The sequence below is a fragment of the Podarcis melisellensis genome (genome assembly GCF_964234715.1).
Source record: "Podarcis melisellensis genome assembly, chromosome: 6".
Taxonomy (NCBI): domain Eukaryota; kingdom Metazoa; phylum Chordata; class Lepidosauria; order Squamata; family Lacertidae; genus Podarcis; species Podarcis melisellensis.
Window position 1 is genome coordinate 25,233,162 of NC_138538.1, and position 12,793 is coordinate 25,245,954.

A 12,793-nucleotide genomic window follows, 5' to 3' on the forward strand; every position below is an offset into this window, starting at 1 on the left:
TCCTCAGAATCTAGGCCTTGCCCCAGTTCAGCCGGCCCTGGAGGCGGGGACTCCTGTGCCGGCTGGGATTCCTCCGGTTCACTCTCAGAATCGGAATCCCAGGCCATCACACCCAGCTCCCTTCCTCTTCTAGGCAGGGCGAGGAGAAGCCAGGAGGAGGGAGGGAGGAGGTGACGCCACGATGTGTGTGTGTGGAGTGGGGAATGGAATGGCGCAGAAAAAAATGGTGCAGCCCAAATGAACAGAATTCCCATGCCGATCCATGGACAGTCTGCAGGCCTGATCTTGAAGGCAATTGGGCCTGATCTGGCCCGCGGACCTTAGTTTGCCGACCCCTGGGCTAGCCATACATCCATCTTCCCATTTTTCCATTTTCTCCTTTTGAACTTCTCTCTTGGACCTCCTCTTCTGGCTCTTAGCCAGCACATGACTCATCCTCACAGAGGATGGAAGCCACAAGGTAGAAAGTCTGAGGCCCAGTTCAGACTTCTTTTCTCTACAAATATAACTGTAACCACAAGAGAAAGCCTGCCTTCAGATTACTGCTGTGAACTGAATGTAAGTAAACTTTACTCTTACTTTTAAAGACTGTTGTGTTATTATTATTTTAAGAGGGAAATCAAAGGAGAAACTTCCAGGAACAATCCAGACTGGACAGGCCAGACTGGATTGCTGAATTTAAATGATTCTGACGAATCCATCAACTTGCTTCTAGCAATCTGCAAAGGAATGTCCTCTGCTGCTTGCCCACTAGTGTGAGTGAGGAGGGATAATGTTGAATCAATATATTCTCTCCTACCTTCCTCAACATTCTCACAATTCCTTCAGTGATCTTCAAAGTATATCCCTTCTAGCTAGGTAGTTTCAGACTTATGGCTGAATGGTCTTATGGATTTCTCCTCGTAAAATATTATTATTATTACAGTGGAATCTCGCCTTTCCACTAAGAACCTCAAGGTAGCCTACACAACTTTGCTCTTTCTCTCCCTCTCAATGTTATCCTCACAACAACCCTGTGAGCCAGGTTAGGTTGAGAGATAGTGATGGGTTCAAGGCCATGTAGTGAGCTTCATGGCTGAGTGGGCGTTTAAACCCTGGTCTCCCAGGTCCTAGTCCAAACCACTATAAATAAGCCAGAAATTAGATTGTTTAAACAAAAGGGGGGGGGAATCCCTATGGGAAATCATGTTTTTAAATTCCCTGCTCTCTGGCGCAATCTGATGTTGCATGTTTATAGTGCATTCAAATTGTTGGTTCTTTACTAACGTAGCTGAGTCCAGAGTTTTTTTTTTATATTTATATTTTATTAAGGTGATTTCAGTTAAAAGAAATAAAGTAATACAGAAAAAAGAAGGAAAAGTGAGAGAGAGAAAAACAACAACAAAGATACTTATAAAATCAAAAATACGCAAAAAAAAGCAGTACTGCCATACCTTGGTTCCCGAATGCCTTGTGAATCAAACATTTTGGCTCCTGAATGCCGCAAACCCAGAAGTAAATGTTTCAGTTTGCAAACGTTCTTTGGAACCCGAACGTCTGACGTGGCTTCTGATTGAGTGCAGAAAGCTCCTGCAGCCAATTGGAAGCTGCGCCTTGGTTGTCGAACATTTTCGGAAGTTGAACGGATTTCCAGAATGGATTTCATTCGTCAACCAAGGTACGACTGTATACAATATTTATATATTATATTATACATTCTTGTATAAATTGGTATAGTGTTATTGTCCTAGTGCTTATTAAAATGCTAGTAGCCTACTACATTTTGTATAAACTCATTCCAAATATTATTGTATTTATCCATACAGAGTCTGCATCTGTAAGCAGTCTTTTCATAAATTGCCAGGGATGCCATACCGTCAGTTCATTGATTGAAAGGTAAAGGTAAAGGGACCCCTAACTGTTAGGTCCAGTCGTGGACGTCTCTGGGCTTGCTGCACTCATCTCGCTTTACTGGCCAAGGGAGCAGGCGTTTGTCCGCAGACAGCTTCTGGGTCATGTGGCCAGCATGACAAAGCCGCTTCTGGCGAACCAGAGCAGCGCACGGAAACACTGTTTACCTTCCCGCCAGAGCCTCAGCAAAGAGGTCAAATGTACAGGGACACTCTGGGAATCTGGAGGTCCCTTAAGCTGTCTGTTTTAACACCGTCCAAACCCTCTGTTGCAAGCTGAGTCGCACCCACTTGTCCAACAGAAACCCACCAAACAAGGTAAGCAGAAAAAGAGGTAGGTTACATTAGCATGCCTGGCAAAGAGCTAAACTACCATTTTTCTTCTGACAAATGTCAAAGTCCCTTTAATATGTTTATCTGAAGTGTCACAAAATAGTGGGCAAGCTTTTGACTCCACAGAACTCTTTGTCAAGTTGGATGAAGCAAAGTATGACGCGGATGAGAAGAAGAAGGAGAAGCTTGCTCGATATTGAAGCCACGGTCAAGAATTCATTTCTGTTGTATAGACACCTGCATGTCTGAATTTACCACTACCCAATGGCTGACTAGCAGAGTTCTGTGTAACATAGAAGCTTGATGTTCTACCCAGAAAGGACCTACAAAGCAACTGCAGGCTTCACAAGACCAGCAACCTTCCAAGAATTTGACTTTACCCACAAAGGTACACCCCTCCACTGTCTCTCAAGACAGACTCAACTAAACTCAAAGGTGGTGGTGATGGTTAAAAATGGGAAAATTCCTATTGCAAAGACCTTTCTGAACAATATTGTTCTCAAAGGGCACCTGAAATAAGAGAGAGAATGGTTCCTATGGCTGATGAAATCTCTGCATGTGGGGAACTACTAGACGGGACCCATCAGAGGATCTTGGTGATCGAGGTAGAGCAAAAAGGACCAGGTGGTCCTTAAGGTACCTTGACCCAAGTTGTTTAGGGCTTTGTGAATTAACACAAGTACCTTGAACTCTCTCTGGCCCTCAGAATTCTCCCCAGGCCATGCTTCTCACACCCTCTTTGAGTGTTTTTGCCTGGCTGCATGGACGCAGCCAGAATTTATTTTAGAAGAAGAAGAGTTTGGATTTGATATCCCACTTTATCACTACCCTAAGGAGTCTCAAAGTGGCTAAAAATTCTCCTTTCCCTTCCTCCCCCACAACAAACACTCTGTGAGGTGAGTGAGGTTGAGAGACTTCAGAGAAGTGTGACTAGCCCAAGGTCACCCAGCAGCTGCATGTGGACGAGCGGAGACGCGAACCTGGTTCCCCAGATTACGAGTTCACCGCTCTTAACTACTACACCACACTGGCTCTCTTTAGGGGGTATAGGCTTAATGTTGGGGGGCATTGTTAGAGAGAATGCCACTCAACCTCGTCCCTTGTTTTCGCCAGGCCCCAGCCCTCAAAACATTGTGTTTGAAGGGTGAGTAGGTGACACATTCAGAGAAGAGGCTGTGGGGAAATGGCTGTTTTGCATGCAGAATGTCCCTGGTTTGGTTCCCAGCATCTCCAGGTAGAGCTGGGATGGTCCCCTGCCTGAAACCCTGGAGACCTTCTGCCATTCAGCGCAGACAATTCTGAGCTAGAGAGACCAATGGCCTGACTTAGTGTAAGGAAGTTCCCTATGTTCCTATGCAGTTCCATAGAGTGGTCCTTGTCCTGAATTTAAAAGAGGGAGCTGGTGTTTGGAGGTGTATGGTGAAGAGACCACACTGCCCCAGCTGAAAAAGCCATGCATGGTTCAAAAGAAATGCAGGAGAACCCAACATTCATTAAGATTGCCCCATGATGTTCTGGTCAAAAGGAGCTTGTCTTTGTTAGGCCTTAGAAGGGCAGCTTAAGAAGATGGCAGAAGAGATTTAAGTACAGTGGTACCTTGGGTTACATACACTTCAGGTTACAGACTCCACTAATCCAGAAATATTACCTTGGGTTAAGAACTTTGCTTCAGGATGAGAACAGAAATTGTGCAGTGGCGGTGCAGTGGCAGCAGGAGGCCCCATTAGCTAAAGTAGTACTTCAGGTTAAGAACAATTTCAGGTTAAGAACAGACCTCAAGAACGAATTAAGTTCTTAACCCGAGATACCACTGTACATGATATTATCAGCTGTGACCAGATTTTTTTTTGTTTCTGGGTGTGGCTACTGGATCCACCCAGTGAGAGCTATTAGATTAGTGAGGACCAGGGATGGAGCCTTCTCTGTAGTGGTCCTTTTGGTAGTATGCCCTCTACAGTGGCCTTTCTCAACCTAGCTAGCAGGATCATTGGTCAGGGATGATGGGAGTTGTAGTCCAATGATATCTGGGGATGTAAGGTTCAGAAAGGCTGCTCTACAGGGAGGTAAGTATCGCTCCCTCTTTGTTGCATTCACAAATTTTCCACTCTGGAGAACGCCAGTATTAGGTCCCATGTTTCAGTTGTCTTTACAGTGGTACCTTGGGTTAAGTACTTAATTCATTCCAGAGGTCCGTTCTTAACCTGAAACTGTTCTTAACCTGAAGCACCACTTTAGCTAATGGGGCCTCCAGCTGCCACAGCACCACCGGAGCATGATTTCTGTTCTTATCCTGAAGCAAAGTTCTTAACCCGAGGTAATATTTCTGGGTTAGCGGAGTCTGTAACCTGAAGCGTATGTAACCTGAAGCGAATGTAACCCGAGGTACCACTGTAGTTAATCAAAATACTATACCTATTGTCAACAAATGGTCATTCAATTCTATTAGCAAATCATCATTCAGTTGTTAAGGGCGATTATCGCATCATATTTTCATAAGGAAATCATCTGATCGCAGCTTTTTAGAGTCACAGCTGATAATAAATGCTGAAATGTGCAAGGCAGCACAGCAGGGACAGCTGCTATTGAAATATATATTATGTGAGGGCCATTCATGGAAGGATGGATTTTGGAGGAGAGAATATTTCCCCCTAGTTTTCCTCAGGAATCTGGCAAAGGAAAAGCATGCTGCAAGGAAATGGATCGCTTTCACCTCCCCAGTTTTGGGAGCCCACCTCCTGCATACTACTTTCTGGTGAGAGTTCACATCACCTGGAATATGTCTGGATTGAGCTTCTCTGGGAGCACTGGTCAATCAACAGAGCTGCTATTTTCTCAGCAACAAAGAGTAACTGCTCTTCAGAGTATCTGTTTCCACATAACACCTGGTTTGTTGATGGAGCCCTCCTGTAAGCCAGCTAGCCACTCAGCATCATATTAAAGACAACCAGACCCAAACCTTAAGCATGTCTTTTTCTGTAGTGCCATCTTACGGCCATATAAAATACTACATGCTTTAAGAGTCAGAACAGAACTTCAGTGTTGCGTAACATTACCTACTTTGATTAATGAGAGCTATTCCCTTAAATTTCCAAATTATATTTTATGTTAAATAAAACATCTACTTTAGAATAGTTTGCTGCATTCCAGTATGCTGAAATATGTGGGGAACATCTGAAACAGATTATTCTTTATCTTTTGTTGTTGTTTAGTCATTTAGTCGTATCCGACTCTTCGTGACCCCATGGACCAGAGCACACCAGGCACTCCTGTCTTCTACTACTTCCCACAGTGTGGTCAAACTCATGCTGGTAGCTGTGAGAACACTGTCCAACCATCTCATCCTCTGTTGTCCCCTCCTCCTTGTCCCCTCCATCTTTCCCAACATCAGGGTCTTTTCCAGGGAGTCTTCTCTTCTCATGAGGTGGCCAAAGTATTGGAGCCTCAGCTTCAGGATCTGTTCTTCCAGTGAGCACTCAGGGCTGATTTCCTTAAGAATGGATAGGTTTGTTCTTCTTGCAGTCCATGGGACTCTCAAGAGTCTCCTCCAGCACCATAATTCAAAAGCATCAATTCTTCGGCGATCAGCCTTCTTTATGGTCCAGCTCTCACTTCCATACATCACTACTGGGAAAACCATAGCTTTACTGCTGGGCAAAGAATTTAGATAACACCACTTTTTATAGGACTTTTTCAGCACCTTCATATGTACAAATATAAGAAGCACGAATGGGTCGCAATTCTTGCAATCACATATATAATTAACACTCACATACGACAGTGCATTTGAATGTTGTGCCTCCAGCATAGCATAGTGGTTAATGTTGAACCTTGGAAACCATGGTTTGAATCCCTATTTAGCCATGAAGCTCACTGGGTGACCTTGGGCCAGTCACTGCCTCTCAGTCCTACCTCACAGGGTTGTTGTGGGAATTAAATGAGGAGGTAAGAACCATGTACGCCACTTTGAACTCCCTGGAGGAAAAAGATGGATATTAATGCAATAGACAAGCAAATGTGGGCAGGCCTGATCGCACAGCTCTTTCCCAAAGAATTGGCATTATTGAAAATTAATCACGCAATCAGTCCCTTATTGTTTCTGTTACTTCCTGGAAAAGGATAGCTGTGACTGGTGCAAAGCATACCAGCTATATGTACCAAGCATTTGTTCTAATTTACTCCCAGTTAATGAGCTTAGCACCTGAGTATATGAATGATTGGGGGGGGGAGATGGGAGCTTAGATTAACAAGTCCAAACTCTAGCTGTTCGAAAAAATTTAGAATATGCAATAATAATAATAATAATAATAATAATAATAATAATAATAATAATTTATTTATACCCTGCCCATCTGGCTGGGTTTCCAGCCACTCTGGGAAGCTCCAGCCACTCTGGAAAAGAAAAGAAAAAGAAAGGAAAAGAAAAGGGTAAACCTCAAGATGTGAGCTAATATAAGCTGATATCTTTACCCAGGGCTTTTTTCAGCCAGAAGTCTCAGGAACTCAGTTCCAGCACCTCTCAGGTGGTCTCCATTGGTGAGTTCTGGCACCTCTTTTTTTTTTTTTAATAGCACTGTCTTTACCTACTTTTCTTTTGTGTGTGTGTTTTACTTCCGATGTAGTAATATATGAATCACAACCAGGTTTATTACATGGATGCCCTCTTGTGGAACAGCGTGTTTGTGCAAGAGAAAGAGAGAGAAAGTCTCAGTTTGATAAACACTTGTCATATTTCTGATATTCACAGAAACGTGAAAGCATATGTGGGTAGGGATGGGAAAGAACAACGTTGAGTAGTTTTCTCAAATCATTTTTTTATATTTGTAGAAGTAATAAAAGATTAGAGGTGCAAGCTGACCCGCTCTGTTTCATCAGCTGAAGAACCTGAAGATGGCTCCTCATGCCACCGGAGGTGAAGAACCACCAACCCTGCTGAAATGGAGTTGTGGATGGACTATGGCTTGGCACTAAAGCACACAGAAGGTTCAATCCCTAAAATTTCCAGTTAGGGCAGAAGGACGAGATGGAGAGCTACTGCCAATTAGTGTAGGACAATACTGAGAGAGATGAACCAGGGGTCTGACTCAGGATAAGACAGTTTTCCTACTGTTAGGGGGAAATCCTTGGGCTCACTTGGATTGCTAAACAAAGACACCAGCCAAGAATATAGGAGCAAAACAGCAGCCTGTAGGCCTAATCTTTAGTGTTGCAACAAGGCTTCCAGCCACAACATGGAAGAAGCAGGAAGAAGCCCCCCACAAAGGATGGTTTCCCTTTTTACCCACAACACCCTTAATGAAGCATCATGCATACATCACGGATACATCATAGTTATGTCACAAACAGGGAGGGGTCTTCTGGCAGAAACTTGATCATCAGGTTTGCCCCCACCTCTTGCTTGCTCTCCACCTCACACCCATCAAGTGATAAAAAAAAATTATTTACAAGTTCCTGTTTTCCCGCTCAAGATAATCACACTCTTTTATCCGGAACGAGAACCGGATGTCCAACTCCAAGAGACTGCAATCTACTCCCGGGAAAAAAACAAAACTGGCAGTGATCTACCCATTTTTTGGGAGGGAGGCAGACCAAAGTGTTAGAATTCCTGCTCCATGATTGCAGTCATGGGATTGTTGTCTATCACATGATGGTGTATGTTTTGACTCCACCGAGTGGGAAGTGACGGAGACAGGATGTTTATGTTACTGTGTTCCATGATGTGGGACTATTGTCCTTTGTTCTTTTTCTCTTTGCTGTCTGATGCTAGAGAGAGAGAGAGAGACATGTTGCAGTGTCCCGTGTGTGTTTATATGTAAATAAAGTAGATTAGCCAAAATGCTGAGTTGCTGAGGTCTGTTACGCAAACTGCGAAGACTCTGCAGACCCCTAAGTGTGCTGGTGTCGGTCGCTGTGATGTTCGAGTTGAACAAAGCTTTTGAAACTCCTGAACGAATGACCAGGAGGGAGAGAACATGCCAGTCAGGCATGTGTCTCTAGCAGGGTCCTACTCAAGTGTAGGATGAGCTCCTGATGCAAAGTTGTTGAGCTTTTTTGGAAGGCTTCCCATAGTTGTTTAACTTTTTTTACACAGCAAGTGTACAGAATTAATTTAAATCACTCACCAACAACACAGCCGCTAACAGACAGACGCAGCGCTACAGCAGACAACAAAGGAACGCACACTGAACACAACACAGGGAAAGACCAAAGGGGGCGGAGACAGGATTCTAAACAACACAAACCATAAGGATTCCACGATCATGGTCGACCAGTTGGACACCCCTGGTCTATGGGATGGCCTCCTTTTTGCCACCCATTTGCCAGGATACCAGTGATTATCTCTTGTGCAAGAGGCAGCTGAGTACATGGTCTCAAGGTTCAGGAATTATGGCTGCCCCAGCCCACATCCCAGACTCCCCACATGGTAGCCATTCCTTTCCTGAACAGAATAAAGGTGGAATGGCACAAAATCCGACACTGGAGTCATTTTATATGACTTTCTAAAGTTTCCCCATTCAGTCAGTACATAGATGCATTTATCAGTGAATTGTTACATTCGGTAATGTGCAGCAGAGGCCCTTTGAATAGAGATAGGGGGGGGAACCCTGTGTAATGAAGTGTTTTGTGTGGACATTTGCAGGAGTGATTGTAATGATTCTGGTAGTCGGGTAGGGTGGGGTGGGGCAGTGGCGTAGCGTGGGGGTGCAGGGGGGCCAGCCACACCAGGCGCAACATCTGGGGGTTAGGGTTAGGGGGCGCAAATCCATGGGTTAGGGGGTGCAAATTACTTGCCTTGCCCCGGGTGCTGACAACCCACGCTACGCCACTGGGGTGGGGTGTGTATGATGTCTGCTGGAAGGGCAGCCCCACCAACTTTTACATAAATTCTGGTAACACTATGGACATGGATGTTGCCCCCTGCAAAGCACAAAACTCCATTTTGCCCATAGTGAAACATGATAACTACGGGATGGTAAAGTTTGTCTTGCAATCTTGTGTGCTGCCAGTGCATTTTTTAAAGGTGTGCCACACAAGTACAGAAATAGGCATGCTCAGAACAGGGAAGGGAAGTGGAGCGTGGGGCAGGCCCCACTCCACAGAAAACAGCATGGGGATATTCTGACAAGGACCAGCTATTGAGTGTGTGCATGGTTGCATGCCAGTAGTGTATGCAGGATAACAACAATAATAATATTTTTTTATTTATACCCCACCCTTCCCAGTTAAGGAAACCGGGCTCAGCTAACAACAAATTTAAAACACTTAATTGATGCTACAAAAAAACAACCAAAAAAGCATAAAATACAGTATAAAGTGTAAATAATGATAAAATCAAGAACCAAAAATCAATTTAGGGGGAAAATCCATCCAATAAACATTAGATGATCACTAGGGCTAGCTGGCTAAATTAGTCCCATTTGGGCCAGTGAGGAGACCAGGGGAGAACCAGCTGTGGGATCCCAGAGATCTGAATCTCCAATTGTGGGAACCAGCTGTGGGATCCCAAATCAGATCTGGATGGTCCATTTGTGAACTAAAGCCAGCAGCAGGATGCTCTCTACAAAGAGGAGTGAGTTAGCTTCTTTGCTGTACAGGAGGCACACACAAGCACACCTTTCCAAAGAATGATTGGTCTGATGCTGGTTGCCTGCAGCTAGCCAAAGGCTGGTGTGGGAGGCTAGTTTAAAGGCTCAACTGGGCCCCATGGAGATTTCTCTCTCCCACCCCCCAGCAGGCCACACAGGGAAGGACAGATTGTGCCTCTCAGTTTCAAACAGGTCCTTCCAGAAAATTATTCTCCCATCTCTTACTGCAGCATGGAAGCTCTGCTCCTGAAACCTGCAAGAGAAATTGGTGCTGTTCTCGCCTTCCATTATGTAAAAGCCATTTCAAAAGGTCACAAGGTCTGAAAACATAAGAAAGGGAAATGCTGATTCTCATTGCTCAAAAGAAACCTAACCTACATAAGTTCTGCGGACTGGATTCAAAAGAGCTGCGAGTGGTAATAAATCCGAAACCTTCCAATTCAATACTGGAGGAAAGAGTCTTTAATCAAGCCCCTGTGTGGAGGACTTTCATCCTCCTGGCCGGGGGGTCTAAGATTTCTCATGACACACTTTACCTTCATTGGCTCTCTCCAGCGCTGTGTTTTTAAAAGGACTCTCTTATTAAGATAGACATTCCTAGGGTGCCTCCAGACTGTCAGGATTCTGAGGAAGAGATTGAAGCACACATCAGAATTTTAGGTTTGTGCATTTAAAGTGGATCCAAGAGCTCTGCTGCCCTAGTGCAACAAATGTACTTTAAACACAACAACAGGGTGGGCATTCAATTAAGTTTAATGAAAGGGAAATGCATTGAAAGGCATGGGATGAATGAAGGATTAACAGGAAGATGTGTCCCACAAGCAAACCAGGAATAAATTTCCATTGTCATATACCATATTTTCCGCTCCATAAGACGCATCTAGTTTTTAGAAGGGGAATGCAAGAAAAAAATTTTTTTTTAAAGGGAGCACTGAGCAGAGCCTGTATGCATCCCAGGCTCTCCTCTGCACTCCCTTTCATGAGCCGCGTGCAGCGTGTGTGCGGCTCTTGCAGGCTTTTCCCCAGGAAAAAGCCCCCAAGAGCCACACTCCCTTTCACGAGCTGCGTGGAGTGTGTGCGCGGCGCTTGCAGGCTTTTCCCCAGGAAAAAGCCCCCAAGAGCTGCACACATGCTCCACGCAGCTTGTGAAAGGGAGTGTGGCTCTCGGGGGCTTTTCCATGAGGTGGGGGAAGGGACTGAGGGGCTGCCCTCTGTCCCTTCCCTCACCTCACACGAAAGCCAGCAAGAGCCGTGTGCCCTTTAAAGGATGCGCGGCTCCTGCGGGCTTTTCCCTGAGGAAGGAGAAGGGACCGATGCGGCCAGTCAGTCCCTTCTCCCTCCTCGGGAAAAAGCCTGCAAGAGCTGCAAGGAGCATGTGTGTGTCTCTTGGGGGCTTTTCCCGCCTGCCTCCTGCCTGCATTCTCTCCATAAGATGCACACACATTTCCCCTTACATTTTAGGAGGGAAACATGCGTCTTATGGAGCGAAAAATACGGTAACTGCGCTGTACACAAATCTGAATGAATGCTCAGTGAGGACCAAATACAGGAGGGGTGGGGGAAAATCTTCCAGCCTAGGGACCACATTCCATCTTGGGCAAACTTCAGGGAGGCTACATAGCACTAATGGGTGTGGCAAAAGCCAGACAAACACTATTGGGATAGCTCAGTCAGTAAAGCATGAATCTTCATCTCAGGGTTGTGGGTCCAAGTCCTACATTGGGTGAAAGATTCCTGCATTGCAGGGGTTTGGACTTGATGACCCTTGTGGTCCCTTCCAGCTCTACAATTCTATTATTCTCTCTGCCCTCCATGCAGGCCAGCATGAGGTATTACCACAGTTCAAGGATATATTCCAGCCAGGTAAAATCACTAGAGGACACGGAATGAATGCTCAATAAATCAATGTCATATAACACCCCTGCAAACTTTGTGCAGACAGATCACGATGAATGCTCAATAAACAGGTCATCTGGAAGCAACCTTAATATCATCAAAATTGCAGTTTGCTTTCTCCCTATGTCTGTGCAATCGGGGTGATTCAGCTCTTCTTCTTCTTCTTCTTCTTCTTCTTCTTCTTCTTCTTCTTCTTCTTCTTCTTCTTCTTCTTCTTCTTCTTCTTCTTCTTCTTCTTCTTCTTCCAGTTTAAAATTACATTTATTGTTCAAAATGGCACTACACATTACAAAGCATCAATCTTTTTCTGTTCCGGTTCTTTTAGATGGTGACGAATTATTAGTTCACCTACACTGTTCTTCTTCAGATGGAATTCCGTGGGGCAGCTTTAATGGTTTTATGCTTATCAGATGTTTAATTACTTTCAGTTTTTCATTCACAGAAGGGATGTTTTTATGCACTTTTAGCTCATATCTTTTTTGCAATCGAAGAAATTTGATGATCTCTTTTCCCCAATAAGGACGCCTTCTTCCACTTCTGACTCTGGTCACAAGGTGCAGTTTATGGGGCTGCTGTGGATCACCCCCATATTCTTCATGATCACCAGGCCGCAGCTGAAATACCGATTCAGGAATTCTTGACCTTGCAAATTTCTGCCTGATCCACACCCTCCAGGTGATTGGTTCCACTTGTATTTTGCAAGACTCTGCCAGGCAGCAAAAGGGCTCCCACCCACAACTCTGCCCAGCAATGCCGCCATGTTCAAACCCCGTGAGTCAGCACTTCTGAGCATCACTTGGCCTTCTTACAGCAGCTCAGTCCTCATCATGTTTACTCTGAAGTAAGCCCTATTGAATTCAATGAGGTTTACTTTCAGGTAACCAGGGTTAAGGACTGCAGCCTTCGATCTCTCAGAGACCCATCAGCAGGTCATCATGGGCTACCAATGCACCTTGGTTAAGTCAGGGTATTGTCTCAGGATAATCTACAATGGTAAGCCTAATGGTAAACCGTTATTAGCACAAAGAGGGTCCTGGAATTTTGGAATGTTCAACACCCTTGGCAATTGCAATTTCTTGCCCCCATGGCAAC

At 44.8% G+C, this 12,793-nt stretch overlaps 1 pseudogene across 1 annotated transcript; it reads right to left on the reverse strand.

Annotated features, from left to right (window-relative positions):
- Positions 1-11,987: 11,987 nt before the first annotated feature.
- LOC309371744 (large ribosomal subunit protein uL30m pseudogene) lies at positions 11,988-12,467 on the reverse strand (annotated as a pseudogene). Its single transcript has one exon. The product of its transcript is annotated as a large ribosomal subunit protein uL30m pseudogene (transcript).
- Between the last annotated feature and the right edge of the window lie 326 nt (positions 12,468-12,793).